Source organism: Pinus tabuliformis, chromosome 6, assembly GCF_031772625.1.
Source record: "Pinus tabuliformis cultivar Carrire ecotype Pingquan chromosome 6, CPIR1, whole genome shotgun sequence".
Lineage (NCBI taxonomy): Eukaryota > Viridiplantae > Streptophyta > Pinopsida > Pinales > Pinaceae > Pinus > Pinus tabuliformis.
In genome coordinates, this window is record NC_142292.1 from 1,998,220,241 (window position 1) to 1,998,234,491 (window position 14,251).

Genomic DNA, 14,251 nt, shown 5'->3' on the forward strand with positions numbered 1-14,251 from the left:
TACGTTGAAATGCAGAACCTCTTCACAAGGTTTGCAGTAGAGGAGAAACGAGAGTTTCTCACTGGGTTCTGGGTCACAGATTGCTATTTAATCTACAGTTTCAGGCCAAATCAAAGCAACAAGCAAGGTACAATCAAAGGGATGTTTTGAGGGAGTACTAAGATCTATCACAAAGGATCATCAAATCATTTGTGAGTCCATTGTTCAGATCATAGACAAATCCAGTGATTGGATCAAAGCAGCAGCTCTCTACTTTGCATCTGAGAATAGCAGATGCAGTTCGATTGTTGCTGTTGAGTCTATGAAACAAACAATGATAGAGACACAAATAAAATGACTAAACAGATCTCCCCAGTGGAGTCGCCAATTTGTTGTGGGGAAAAATGCCTATGCAGGACAATCCTATCCACCTAAGGTGTGACAGTGCCTTATCAACAAACAGAGACAGCTATTCTAGTATTCTTCCTTTATGAATTAAGAATGAAGAGAGATGGATGGACTAACCGGTGTCTTCCGTTTGTCCCTCGATCTGGTTTCTCTTCTCTTGGAGAGTTCCCAGCTACTTGCCTCCTCGCTCGCCCAGCTTCAAGAGGTTTCTGCAAGATCACAAGAAGAGAAGACTACACAAGACATGGATTCATATTCATAACTAGTTCAAGATTATAAATAAACTAAACATACTAATGCAATCATACATCAAAGATACATCAGTATATAGGAGAAAGCAAGATAGCTTTATTGATGAATAACAAGGTTCAGGAAGAGATACAACCCAGAGGGCTCCAATCCAGCATCTCCTTCCCAGCAAATGGAATTCCTATCTTCACCCCCTTCAAAGCATTAAGCACCCAATGATTCCAATCTCAAACCAACAGCAATTCTTTGCAATAAAAAAATTCCAACCCCCGGATCTCATGGAGGAGAGATCCATATATAGATGTTTGGAGAGAGGATGAGTCAGCTTGAGATCTGACTAGTGTCCTCTCCCTCTGTCTGTTCTTGATTCCACTTGGAGGTTCTTGCTTCCACTTGGAGATTAGGAACCTCTTACTCATCACCAGTTGAATTCACTGAGGCAAGTGTCATTGAGGAAGATTCTGGAAGCTTCCTGGGTCTTGACACCTCGTGGAATGAACTTGCCACATGTCAACTCTTGCTCAGCGCAGGTAGCCAGTGTTGGCTTTGACATTCAGCGCAGGTAGCCAGTGTTGGCTTTGACATTCAGCGCAGACAGCTAGTGGAGCCACTGAATTGATCCTGAATTGACTTGTTTTTGAGCAGTTTCTGGTGGAGAACTTCTGTGAATTGTTGTGGTTTGTTAGCCTCGTTCCTCTAGGGGTAGGAACAACATGTTTAGGGACTTTGGATCCCATAGATTATGGACATTTCATGCTTATAGCTGTAAGGCACAAAAATGTCTATAACAAATCCGCAGCTGTCGAACAACAAGGATAAAGATCAACCGAGTAGTTCGACAACAACTTCGACAGAAGTTGTACCACCCATCATTCCTGAATTAACAATAAAACCGCCAAAGGGAGTAGTACACAAGTCGACGTTTAATCCCCGTGCTAGAGCAGCACAGCATTATAACATAGTGGAATATTTGGCCCAATCACCATCCGCTATGTCGACTCTTGAGGTGCTACAAAATTGCCCATCCCAAAGGCAGGCTTTGTTATCAGCCATTGGTGGGGTTGATCCTAAGGATTCCAATCTTGTATCCTTTGACCATAAAGGATATGATCCTCAGTTACCAGCCCAATTAGCTTTCCTTATTCAAGTGAAAGCCCTCAACAAAACTTTTCATCGAACAATTATTGATGAGGGGGCATCTATATGTATTATGTCAATGAGTTGCTGGAAAACTTTAGGATCTCCAACCTTGTCGCGATCTTCGACGACATTAAAAGCATTCGACGGAAGGTCATATACCCCATATGGTATCCTAAATAACTTTAAGGTTGAACTAGGGCAAAAAACAGTAGAAATAGATGTTGAATTCATCGATGGAAATCTTGATTACAACATCCTACTAGGAAGACCGTGGATATATGCCATGGCAGCTGTTGTGTCGACCTATTTTCGAAAGATTGCATTTCCCTTTCAGGGGGGATTTCAATCGTCGACCAACAAAACTTCCTCCCTAATGGTTCTCAAGTTACAGGAAGCATTCCCATGATCCATGGAAGCCCCCATTCGCTTCAAAATATCGGAGTAGGCCTATTGAAAGATCCTATACTAATGGGAACTTTCGCTCTTCCACCTCCAATCAATCTGGCGGAAGTAGCGTCGATAGGAACCTGCAATATGATATCTTCCACAAAGATTTCAGAAAACGATATCAACATGGATCATGCAATGGTTTTGCCCCCAAGCCCAATAGAAATATTGTAGCAATCAATGTTTCTAGCATGGGAGGCAAACCCAAATCAACGCTCGTCAAGCGTTTGGGTAGATAGGTCTAGAGAATTTGGTACCCCTTCAGATCCTTGGTCGCGAGTGCGTGGAACCGACGAAGGAATCGTACAATCAATGTTGATTGAAGGGGCACCATGGAATGATTGCCACCATCGTTCCCTTCTTCTGGATTATGAAGAAGATACTCAAGACGACCTTTATCATCCTTCAGTTTTTGAATTCCTTTCAAATACTGTAAATATGGTGGATTCCGAGTGAAACTTATCCAACATTGAAGAGACTATAGCCATAAATATCTCGACTAAAACAGATGTTGTAGAGAATATTTATGTTGGCAAATGTTGTTCTCCTTCAGAACTGGAAATATATAACGCTCTTTTTCGCGAATTCAGAGATGTCTTTGCTTGGTCATATAGTGAAATGCCAGGCATCGACTCGAGTATCGTTGAACACGAAATTAAGATGTATCCAGATGTCAAACCGGTACGACAACGGCTTAGGCAGGTGCACCCCAAGAAAGCCGCTGCAATTAAGGCAGAAGTTGAAAAACTTCTCCATGCTGGTTTCATCTACCCAGTTCCTCTAACCGATTGGGTATCAAATATTGTCCCTGTTATGAAGAAACAAGGGACAATTAGAGTGTGTGTCGATTATAGGGATGTAAATCAAGCTTGTCCGAAAGACAACTACCCTACACCCTTCATCGACCAGATAATTGATGAATGCGCCGGATGCGAAATCTTTTCATTCATGGATGGATTTTCCGGGTATAATCAAATAAATATCTGCCCACAGGACCAGTGAAAGACTGCATTCATTTGTCCGTGGGGCACATTCGCATATCGAAAATTACCCTTTGGTTTAAAGAACGCAGGGGCGACCTTTCAGAGGGCAATGAATTATGCCTTCCATGACATCAAGAACATCGTTCAACCATACCTTGACGACCTTCCGGCTCATTCGCGAAAGCGGACTGATCATCCGCATCATTTAAGAGCGATATTTCTACGTTGCCGACACTACAAGATACGACTCAATCCACACAAATGTGTATTTTGCGTTAGTTCTGGTCGTTTACTTGGCTTTGTAGTCTCCAAGGATGGGATTCGTCTCGACCCGTGCAAGGTACAGGCAATCATAAATTTGCCTCCACCTTCAAATTTGCTTCAGATTCAGAAACTCCAAGGGAAAGCAAACTTTCTGAGGAGGTTCATTCCAAATTATGCCGAACTTGCTAAAGGTTATACATGTCTTTTGAAAAAGGAGGTACCCTTCGTCTGGGATCAGGTTGCGCAAGCTTCCTTTGATGCTTTAAAAGATTCCTTAATGAAAGCATCATTAATGTACGCCCCCGATTATCAAAGAGATTTTAACCTATATCTAGCTGCAGCAAATACGACCATCGCAATGGTTTTAGTTCAAGAAGTCGATGGAATTGAGCACCCTATATATTATTTAAGTAAAAACTTAAATGATACAGAAAGTAAATATTCTTATGTTGAAAAACTAGCGCTTGCAGCTGTTCAAGCGATACAAAGATTTCGACACTATGTCCTCTTTCGGAAAACTACCATTCTGTCTGATTGCAACCCCATGACTTATATATTGTCGCGACAGTTGCTGGGGGGCAAATATTCAAAATGGATAGCAATCCTTCAAGAGTTTGATCTGGAATTCGTAAAATCCAAATCAAAGAAAGCTCTAGTTTTTGCAGAATTATTATGCGATCTCCCATCGTCATCCAACGATGAAACATCCGAAGAATCAATCGTGGACGAGAATTTGTTTATGATATCCACAAGCAATGAGTGGTATGGAGATATAATAATTTATCTCCAAACCCAAAAGTTTAGGCCTAACACCTCTCACTCTGAACAGAAACGTATACGATACCAAGCAAAAGACTACATGATTGTCGGTGATACACTTTACCGTCATGGTATCGATACAGTTCTGAGAAGGTGCCTCACCCACGAGGAGGCCGAAAAAGCCCTGAATGAGTGTCATTCAGGAGCTTGTGGGGGGCATCAATCTGGATATGCTACAGCACAAAAAATCTTACGAGCAGGATACTTCTGGCCAACAATGTTCAAAGATTTCATAACCGCAGTCAGAAGTTGCCATGCTTGTCAAATTTTTGATAGCAAAACCAGAAGACCACCCGCACCTCTACAGCCAATAGTTGTTGTTGGGCCATTCGCCAAATGGGGCATCGATTTGATGACATGTAACCCCACCTCGACCGGGGGGCATGGGTATATCATAGTCGTAGTTGACTATTTTACCAAATGGGCTGAGCCGATGCCTACATTAGATAACACTAGTGAAACAACTGCCCTTTTCTTTTTCAGCCATTAAAGCCTTGGTCGTGTTTGCACCGTCACCTCCACTTTTCCATTGGCCGATCATTCACCTCCATATGATTGTTTACCCATTTTGAGGAACAGCTGCGAAGAGTGATTTCACTAGCCATCCTTGTGACACTGCCGTGCTTGGAAAATTCCAACCCTTACCTGGAATCAGCTGCTACCCATTTCATCACTCGTTCCTCAAAAGATGAGTCTTCTTTAAGTTCTTTTCATCTGACTCGTAAAATATGAAAAGATTGCCGAGTTTTGGCCTTCCAGCTCGTTAAAGCGACCAGAAGTGCTATCCCTCCTCTAGATTTTAATCTTTTTGGACCTGAGGGATTATTGCACAAAAAGATCGAGCGCTTGTTTTGTTCGGCTCATTAAAACTATCAAAAATTCATCCCTTCTGTATTGTTTTATACTTTTTCGGACTTAAGGGATTAGATGACGAAAAAGGACTTCCGGAGTTAACTTTACGTACCTTTTCAGGCTCTCTAAAAATTAAAAGGACCGAGTTATCTTTGTCGTTAGACTCGTTAAAAACATTAATAGTGACAAACTTGTCTTTAGACGAGAACGAGTTTCACTATCGCTAGGCTCGTTAAAACATAGCGATGGGTTTGCCCGAAGGGAAAATTATAGAACAAGCATATGTTATCCTCCTCAAGCTTGACAAAAATAAAGAGGTACTGGTCAGCAATGACTGGGGAAAAATTGGGAAGAAACTCAAAGAACCTTTATTGGTAGCAAGTTGCTCTTGAACATGACACTTCCACTCCATGCCTGAGTCGGGTTGGGTTGTTTCATTCACCAGTCACATCACCATGGTCTCGCCATACCATCCACCTTTGGGGTAAATGCTACCAATCCATCATATAAGTGTCGCCGATATGTTCAAGAGAAGTCATCCAGAGAAGTCAACCGTGTCCCATCCTCTACCATACATTATACTTCATTCTTTCATGACCGCCACCCTGAACCATATATCATCAGATCGTTTTCACCTCCATCAAAATCATTTGCTCCGTTCCGTGTCACTGATGTGGGATTCATCAAGGCCCTCCTTTGACGGATCGCTTCTTGTCGACATCAGCTCATTATCCAAGAAGTTGATCTAGGAAAACCCCCTTCAGTACTTTGAAGCTTGCATGCCTCAATGGCAAGTTTCTCACTTCCGGCAACAGGTATACATCAATGACCTTCGACCGAAATATTTTGCGTGGTGTTCGACGCCAAGTCCTTTATTCACACCACGTGAATTGTACTGCAATACCTTGAGGGTCATTATCATTATCGGTGATTCCTCTCGCGCTTGTTAACAGTTTACATCATTGACTGGTAATCAAGCGATGTCTTTCCATGTTCGACTTCAAAACATTTCTCACATGGATCGACTTGTACTTAGAGTGAAGATCGGACGAGATTGAAGACCCCGGATCTAGTTTCATCCATCCGGGCTGCGATATATATTCAGGAAAAATAAAGACATTGACATGTACAGCACTGCAAAACAGATAATCATCCTACCAAAAGGATGATGATTTCATCAGAATCATCAGTCTACCATCAGATGATTGTCTGTCCTATGTACATAAAAATGAATTTATAAAGCTGAGCATGGGAATGCCCGCCTCAGCTAGATCATGAAAACAGTATGAAAAATAATGTATTGTATTGTATCTTATTACAGGTCTCCTCCCAGCATTGAAAGAACTTCGGATCCTCCTAATAAAGCATTTCACCCGATAAACGGCCTCATACTTTAGGGGGCAACTGTTATAGACATTTTTGTGCCTTACAGCTATAAGCATGAAATGTCCATAATCCAAGTGATCCAAAGTCCCTAAAGATGTTGTTACAGCTCCTAAAGGAACAAGGTCAACCAATGACAGCTTCTCCCGGAAGTTCTCCACCAAAAACCACTCAGAACTAGTCAAATCAGGATCAATTCAGAAGCTCCACTAGCTGCCTGCATTGCAAAGCACCCAAATACACTGGCTAGGTGCGTTGCAACGCACTTGAATGCACTACCCAGGTGCGTTGAGCGGGAAATGACAAGTGGCAGAGTCATTCAACGAGGTGGAAAGACCATGGAAGCTTCCAGAATCTTCTCCAATGATACTTGCCTCACTGAATTTGACCAAGTGATGAGTAAGAGGCTCTCAGTCTCCAAGTGGAAACAAGAACTGACAGAGAGAAGCCACAAGTCAAAACATAAGCTGACTCATCCTCTCTGCTTACATCTATATATGGATCCCTCATCCCAGAGATCCAGAGGCTGGAATTTTGTACTTTGCAGAGAATTGTTGTTGGTTTGAGATTGAGATTAGTACAATGGGTGATTTATGCTTTGTTGGAGGAGAGGAAGGGATTCCTTTGCTGGGAGGTAGATGCTGGATCGGAACTCACTTGGTTGTATCTCCTCTTGGACTTTCTTATCATATCAATAAAATTATTTGAGTTTCTCCTACATGCTGTGTATCAATGATGTTTTGTTATATTTGCATGTTTAGCTTAATCTGATCTTGAGCTTTTTATGAATGTATATCTATATCTTCGTGTAGTTTCTCTCTCTTGTGATCTTGCAGGAATTTAGTGAAGCTGGGCCGGTAAGGGAGCACGGAGCTGGGATCTATTGAAGAGAGGAGCGATTGGATCAACAAACTAGCGAAAGACATAGGTTAGTTACATCCTTTCTCCTCATTTACATTTCATAAAGAAGAATACTCAAGTAGTTTTCCTTGTTTTTTGCTAAGGCACTATCACACCTTAGAGTGGGATAGGGGCGTTCTGAATAGATACTTTTCCCAACAACACCTGAAACCTCATTTCACTTTGGAACTGGGCTTAATCTTTATCCTACTACTCCTAATTACTTTTCTTCATCTGATCCTGCTTCCTTGCAAGTTCCCGTCAAATCTTTAGGACAACTTTTGGGCTAGTTAACTATGGCTGAGAAACTGTCAACATCTCGGACTGTATCATTTGATGCAGCTACAGCAGAATCTTCTGTTGTAACCCCTTCAATGTTTTCCACCACACCTGAGTTGCACCTATATGGTGAATCGTCCGTCCCGATTGGTTACCAATCATTGTATAGAACCCACTCAGGGGTTGCTTCTACACCATGGTCATCACCCATGTCCTCATCCAGAATTCTACTTGGTTCTTCTCTAATGGAAACTCAACAGTTTGATCCTACACATCAGTATCAAGCTGGGCAATCTAGTCAACAAAGACCTATATATCCATTAAATACTAGATTGCCACCATATGGAGAGTAATATTCTTATTCACCGTATCCTCCTTATTCCGGAGGACAATCATATGGTAATTTCCCACAATATTCAAGTCAACCTGGAATTAGAGTTTTTCAATGGCAACTAGCAATACCACCTCAACCAAGGCTTATGTATCCAACACAACCAATGCAAATTGTGTCAAATATTCCTACTACACCTGCTGTTACTACTGTGCCACAGACACAAGCTCAAACTATTGTATCTCAACTGGTACAAACTGATCCTTCTTCCTTGCAACCACAAGTTTCAAGTCAAGAGGTTCAAGTTTCTCAAGTTCTTATACAACAACAACTTGTTTTTGGAGCTTAGCAACAACATCAGGTTAGTATACCTTTATTTTGATTGACCCAGGCTTACATCGGTATAGTTGATTCACAACTTGGTCAACCTTTCATTGCTGGGCAACAACAGTTGGCTCAACAACCGTGGCTGCCACAATACCAACAACCCCAATTTCAACAGTTCCAACCTAAGTTTCGACTTGGTTCACAAGATTAACCTGGTTTTTGTCAATATCAAGCTTACGAAGGACCTAGACAACAAGGCTTTGCAGGTTATGGACAACCACAATTTCAATATGGTTAGCAACAACCACCTTATACTAGTTTTTTCCAACAACCATACCAAATGTAGATGCCCTATGTTGGTCTGCAAATACCTATTGCATAGGCAATTCCATCATATCCTAGGTGTGCTCAACCTGACTTGAATTGACAGTTTCCATTCGTAGCAACTTTAGAATTACCATATTTAAACTGGCTCACCAATGATCCAATTGCATATGTACCTTGGTTACCGATAATTCCGCATAAATTACCATCCGATATTCCGAAGTTTAACGGAAATCCTGGAGAAGACGCATCGAATCATGTTATGACCTTTCATTTATGGTGCTCATCCAACACTTTGAATGATGATTCGATCAGACTTCGTCTTTTCCAAAGAACACTTACTAGTCCAGCTACTAAATGGTACATTGAATTACCAAGAGCTTCTTTTAATAACTTCACCACTTTAGCCATTACCTTTTTGACCCACTTCCAGTTACCTATCAGGTACGAGACTAGAACATAACTCTTGACCAACTTTAAATAGACTACCTCTACCCATATATCAGATCATATACATGAGTGGCGACGTCATCGTCGAATGGTTAAGACTTACGTTCCTGATCAGATTTTAGCTGATTGTTTCATAAAGTCCTTATTGCCATCAATCACCGAGGATGTGGCAAAAGGTGGAGTTGTCACAGAAGAGAAAGTTATCGCTCGTGCCCAATACTTGGATTTGATTTACACACAATCTGGCACGCTCTATGACAAAATTCCCAATGCACCTAGACCAGCTTACACTATTCCACCACCTCCACAATTCAGTAAGGACTCTCATGTCGACGACGGTGTGATCAGTTCTTCAAGCACACAGGCAACGGGAAGACCATCTAGTCAGACTCTTGCCATTTCCAATCAAGCTGCAAATGCATCAGAAAACACTCATGCCTCTAAGATTAATGTCATGTCATCTGACAAAGGCAAAAATCCAAAGCAACCAGGAGGTAAGAAAAAGGGGAAGAATAACAAAAAGAAACAGGAAAATTCCACTCCTGAGAAATCATCTGATTCCCCTACCGCGGCTAGGAAACCTCGTTATCCATGTTTGATATGTAATGACGAGCATTATACAAGAGATTGTCCACATCGCTCTAAGGTCTCTAAACTTTTAAAGACTTCAACCACATCAACAGTGTTGACAGATCCGTTTCCAACCCCGGAGACACATTTGGTTGCAACTGATCATGCTTCCACATCCCAAGTACTCATGTTATCCATCAAAAATCCAAAAAACGATGTTTTGGTGTCAACAAGGAACAAAGATTATGGAAATCCATCGTCATCGAATAACTAGGCCACTGATCAACCTAGTACTTCGACCTCAACTTCATCAGAAGTTGTTCCACCAATTGTACCTAAATTGACGATAAAGCCACCAAAGGTAGTTGTGCACAAATCAAAATTTAATCCTTGTGCTCGAGCAGCTCAAAACTATAATATAGTGGAAGATCTGGCTCAATCACCTTCCGCTATGTCGACACTCGAGGTGTTGCAAAATTGTCCCTCCCAGAAACAAGCTTTATTGTCAGCAATAGGTGGAATAGATCCTATGGATTCAAATCTTGTGGTTTTTAACCATGCGGGATATTCACCACAGTTACCGACGCAATTAGCTTTCCTAATACAAGTAAAATCTCTCAATAAAAATGTTCACCAAACTATTATTGATGAGGGGTCATCTACTTGCATTATGTCCATGAGCTGTTGGAAAACACTTGGTTCACCGCCCTTGTCATGATCACCAACTACATTAAAAGCATTTGATAGAAGAACATACACTCCATATGGGATTTTGAGTAACCTGCAAATCAAACTAGGGGGCAAGATAGTAACTATTGACGTTGAGGTAGTTGACGAACTCCTTGATTACAACATTTTACTGGGAAGGCCTTGGGTATATACTATGGCTGTTGTCATTTCCACGTACTTTCGTACAATTTCCCTTTCAAGGGTGGAATCACAGTGACTGATTAGATAGTCTTCTTTGCCAATAGTTCACAGGCTACGAGAAGCATTCCATTGATACACGGAAACCCACTGTCACTTCAAACTATTGGAGTAGGTCTCCTTAAAGATCCTTCTTTAATGGGCACTTTTGCCCTCCTGTCACCATCTGGTTTGGCAGAAGTGGCAAGAGTGGAGACTTGCAACATGATTTCTTCTACATCATCTGATTTTACGAAGATTTCCAACTACTTTGAAACTAATGGTCATAGCGAGGCGTTGCCGCTAAGCCCCATTGAATCCTCATAGCAATCAATTTTTTGGGCTTGTGCGGCAAACCCTAATCTGCACTCATCAATTGTATGGGTAGATAGATCGTTAGAATATGGTACCTCTTCAGATCCTTTTTCACATATACATTCTACGGATGATGGAATCTTCCAATCAATGATGATAGGAGAGGCACCGTGGGAGGATTATCATCATCGTTCCAACCTTATAGATGACAATGAAGATTATTCAAATGAACTAAAACACCCATCGATCGTTGATTTTTTGTCAAATTCTGTAAATACTGTAGCTTCTGAGTGTAATTTGTCCAACATAGAAGAAACGATTTATATCAACATTTCAACCAAGCCTAACACTGTAGAAAACATTCATGTTGGCAAATCCTATTCTCCATTGGAACTTGATAACTACTGTGCTCTTTTTTGCGAATTTCGAGATATCTTTGCATGGTCTTATAAGGAGATTCCAGGCATTGACTCAAGTATTGTTGAACATGAGATTAAAATGTACCCTGATGTCAAACCAGTGCGAAAGTGGCTTCGACCTATTCATCCTAAGAAAGTTGTTGCCATTAAAGCAAAGGTTGAAAAACTTTTGCGTGTTGGATTCATTTTCCCTGTACCTCTTACTGATTAGGTATCTAATATTGTTCCAGTGATGAAAAAATAAGGGACAATTCGAGTGTGCGTCGATTATAGGGATGTAAACCAAGCATGTCCAAAGGACAATTATCCTACACCTTTTATCGACCAGATTATTGGAAAATGTGCCAGATGTGAAATCTTTTCATTCATGGATGGATTTTTTGGCTACAATCAAATCAATATCCGCCCACAGTACCAATCGAAAACCGCTTTTATATGCCTGTGGGGCACATTTGCTTATCGAAATCTACCTTTTGGTTTGAAGAATGCAAGGGCAACATTTCAGAGGGCGATGAATTATGCCTTCCATGACATCAAGCACATTGTTCAACCTTATCTTGATGATTTGCTCATTCGCGAAAATGGACTAATCACCCGCAACATTTTAGAGCAATATTCTTACAATGTCGACACCACAAGATAAGATTGAATCCACACAAATGTGTGTTTTGTGTTGGCTCTATTCGATTGCTTGGATTCGTAGTTTCGAAAGATGGAATTCAACTTGATCCCATTAAGGTTCAGGCAATCCTTGACTTGCCTCCACCTTCAAACTAGTTACAGGTACAGAGACTTCAAGGGAAGGCAAACTTTCTGAGGAGGTTCATTCCAAACTATGCTAAATTAGCTAAAGGTATACACGTCTATTGAAGAAAGGGGTACCCTTCCATTGGGACCAAGTTGCTCAAGCTTTTTTTTATGCTCTCAAAGATTCTCTTATTAGAGCATCATTAATGTATTCCCCAAACTATCAAAAATACATTTGCATGTATCTCACCGTTGCAGATACAACCATTGGTATGGCTTTAGTTCAAGAAGAAAGTGGAACTGAACATCCTATTTACTATTTGAGTCATAATCTCAATGATGTAGAAAGTAAGTATTCATATGTCGAAAAGTTAGCCTTGGCAGCAGTTCAAGCTGTGCAGAGATTTCGTCATTACATCCTCCTTCGCAAAACTACCATTATATGAGATTGCAACCCTATGACATACATCTTGTCACGTTAATTGCTGGGGGGCAAGTATTCTAAATGGATAGTTATCTTACAGGAGTTTGATTTGGAATTCATCAAATCTAAATCAAAGAAATCTCTTGTCTTTGTTGAGTTACTTTGCGATCTTCCCTCATCCTCCAATGATTTAACATCAGAAGCATCAATCTTGGATGAGTCTCTATTTCTGATCTCGTCAAGTGATCCATGGTATGGAGATATACTGGTCTACCTCCAGACCCAAGCTTTTTGGCCTAATACCTCTCACTCTAAATTCTCGCTCTGAACAACGGCGTACCCGATACCAAGCCAAAGATTATCTGATCATTGGTGATACACTTTATCGTCGTGGTGTCATTACAATCTTACGTAGGTGCCTTACTCATGAGGAGGCCGAAAAAGCTTTTAATGAGTGTCATTCACCTTTGAGTTCGCCTTTGGATGAGAAAGGGAATTAGAAAACATCAATCCCCTATCCCTTCTTCCATGGAACTGATTTCTAAATTTAGAAAGGCATTCATCATCACCATTGATGGCATAAACTCCTTCACTCACCTATAAATAGATCACTCATCTAAGAGATCTAGGCTGAAAAATATTGAGTTGTAAGGAGATGTTGGTGATATGAGATTAGAATTGAGTGCAAGTATTGTAATAGTGTTGGAGTGTCTTGCTTGTCATGAGGTGATGAAGGATTGAATTGGAAGGATGACACTGGATCGAGCTCATATGGGTTGTAATCTTTCCTCTTATCAATAAAGTTTTTCAAGAATTTTTCCTTATGCTTGTGTTAGTATTACATATTAATGCTTTCATATGTATATGATGTTTTTGATTCCATGTTATTTATAAGCAATAGATCATTATTCTTTGACGGGTTTTTGTTTTTGTGATTGTGCAAGTACATTCTAGGCAATTTAAGTACGGAAAGGAGCAAAAAGATCAGTCAAGGGAGACAAGGAGCAAGCGCAAACCACAAGTAGGTTTCTCTTCTCTTTGTTTTATCTGTTGATTATAGAAAAGGTTAAGATTACTTTGTCTGTTGTTTCTAGATCCGCTACTATATCTAGAGGGTTAGGCATTTGTCCAAGAACACTAAATATTCCCAAAACAAATTGGTGACTCCATTGGCGACAGATTTTCCATCCTAGTAGCTATCATGCGTAGGAGTCTCATCCAATGACTCGGCATGCCAATGGTGTGGCACTGCAATCGCATAGGTAACTCCTCATTCTGGACATTTGGAATACCGAGGGTCAAACCCTTTATGTGATCCTGCAGCTCGGCCAATGTCTCTGCTAAATCCAAGTCTCGGAGAACTGCCCTCCCAACAACTCTCTGTACTAGCGCACATGCCTCCTGTTGGTGTCCCACAGGTCGAATAGATCCAACATTTGCATGCATATAAAATTGTTTGTTTAGTCTTGGCAATAATAAAAAAAACACAAAAAAAGTAGAAACTTTTAAAAAGAAAAAACATTTTGGTCAAACAATTTACCAATAGCACTCCACTGCATTCCAACTGGCAAAATCAGATCTGGATCACCATGGAAATCCATCCCAGAATATGGATATTCTGCGAAGGCTATCTCCTGACGGTTGAACCACTCAAAGAAAGTAGAGGAAAATCAGATCAATTACTAGCTAGCATTCCTAGCCATAAGATCCACCCACCTCTGCATCCGTGGGTCTC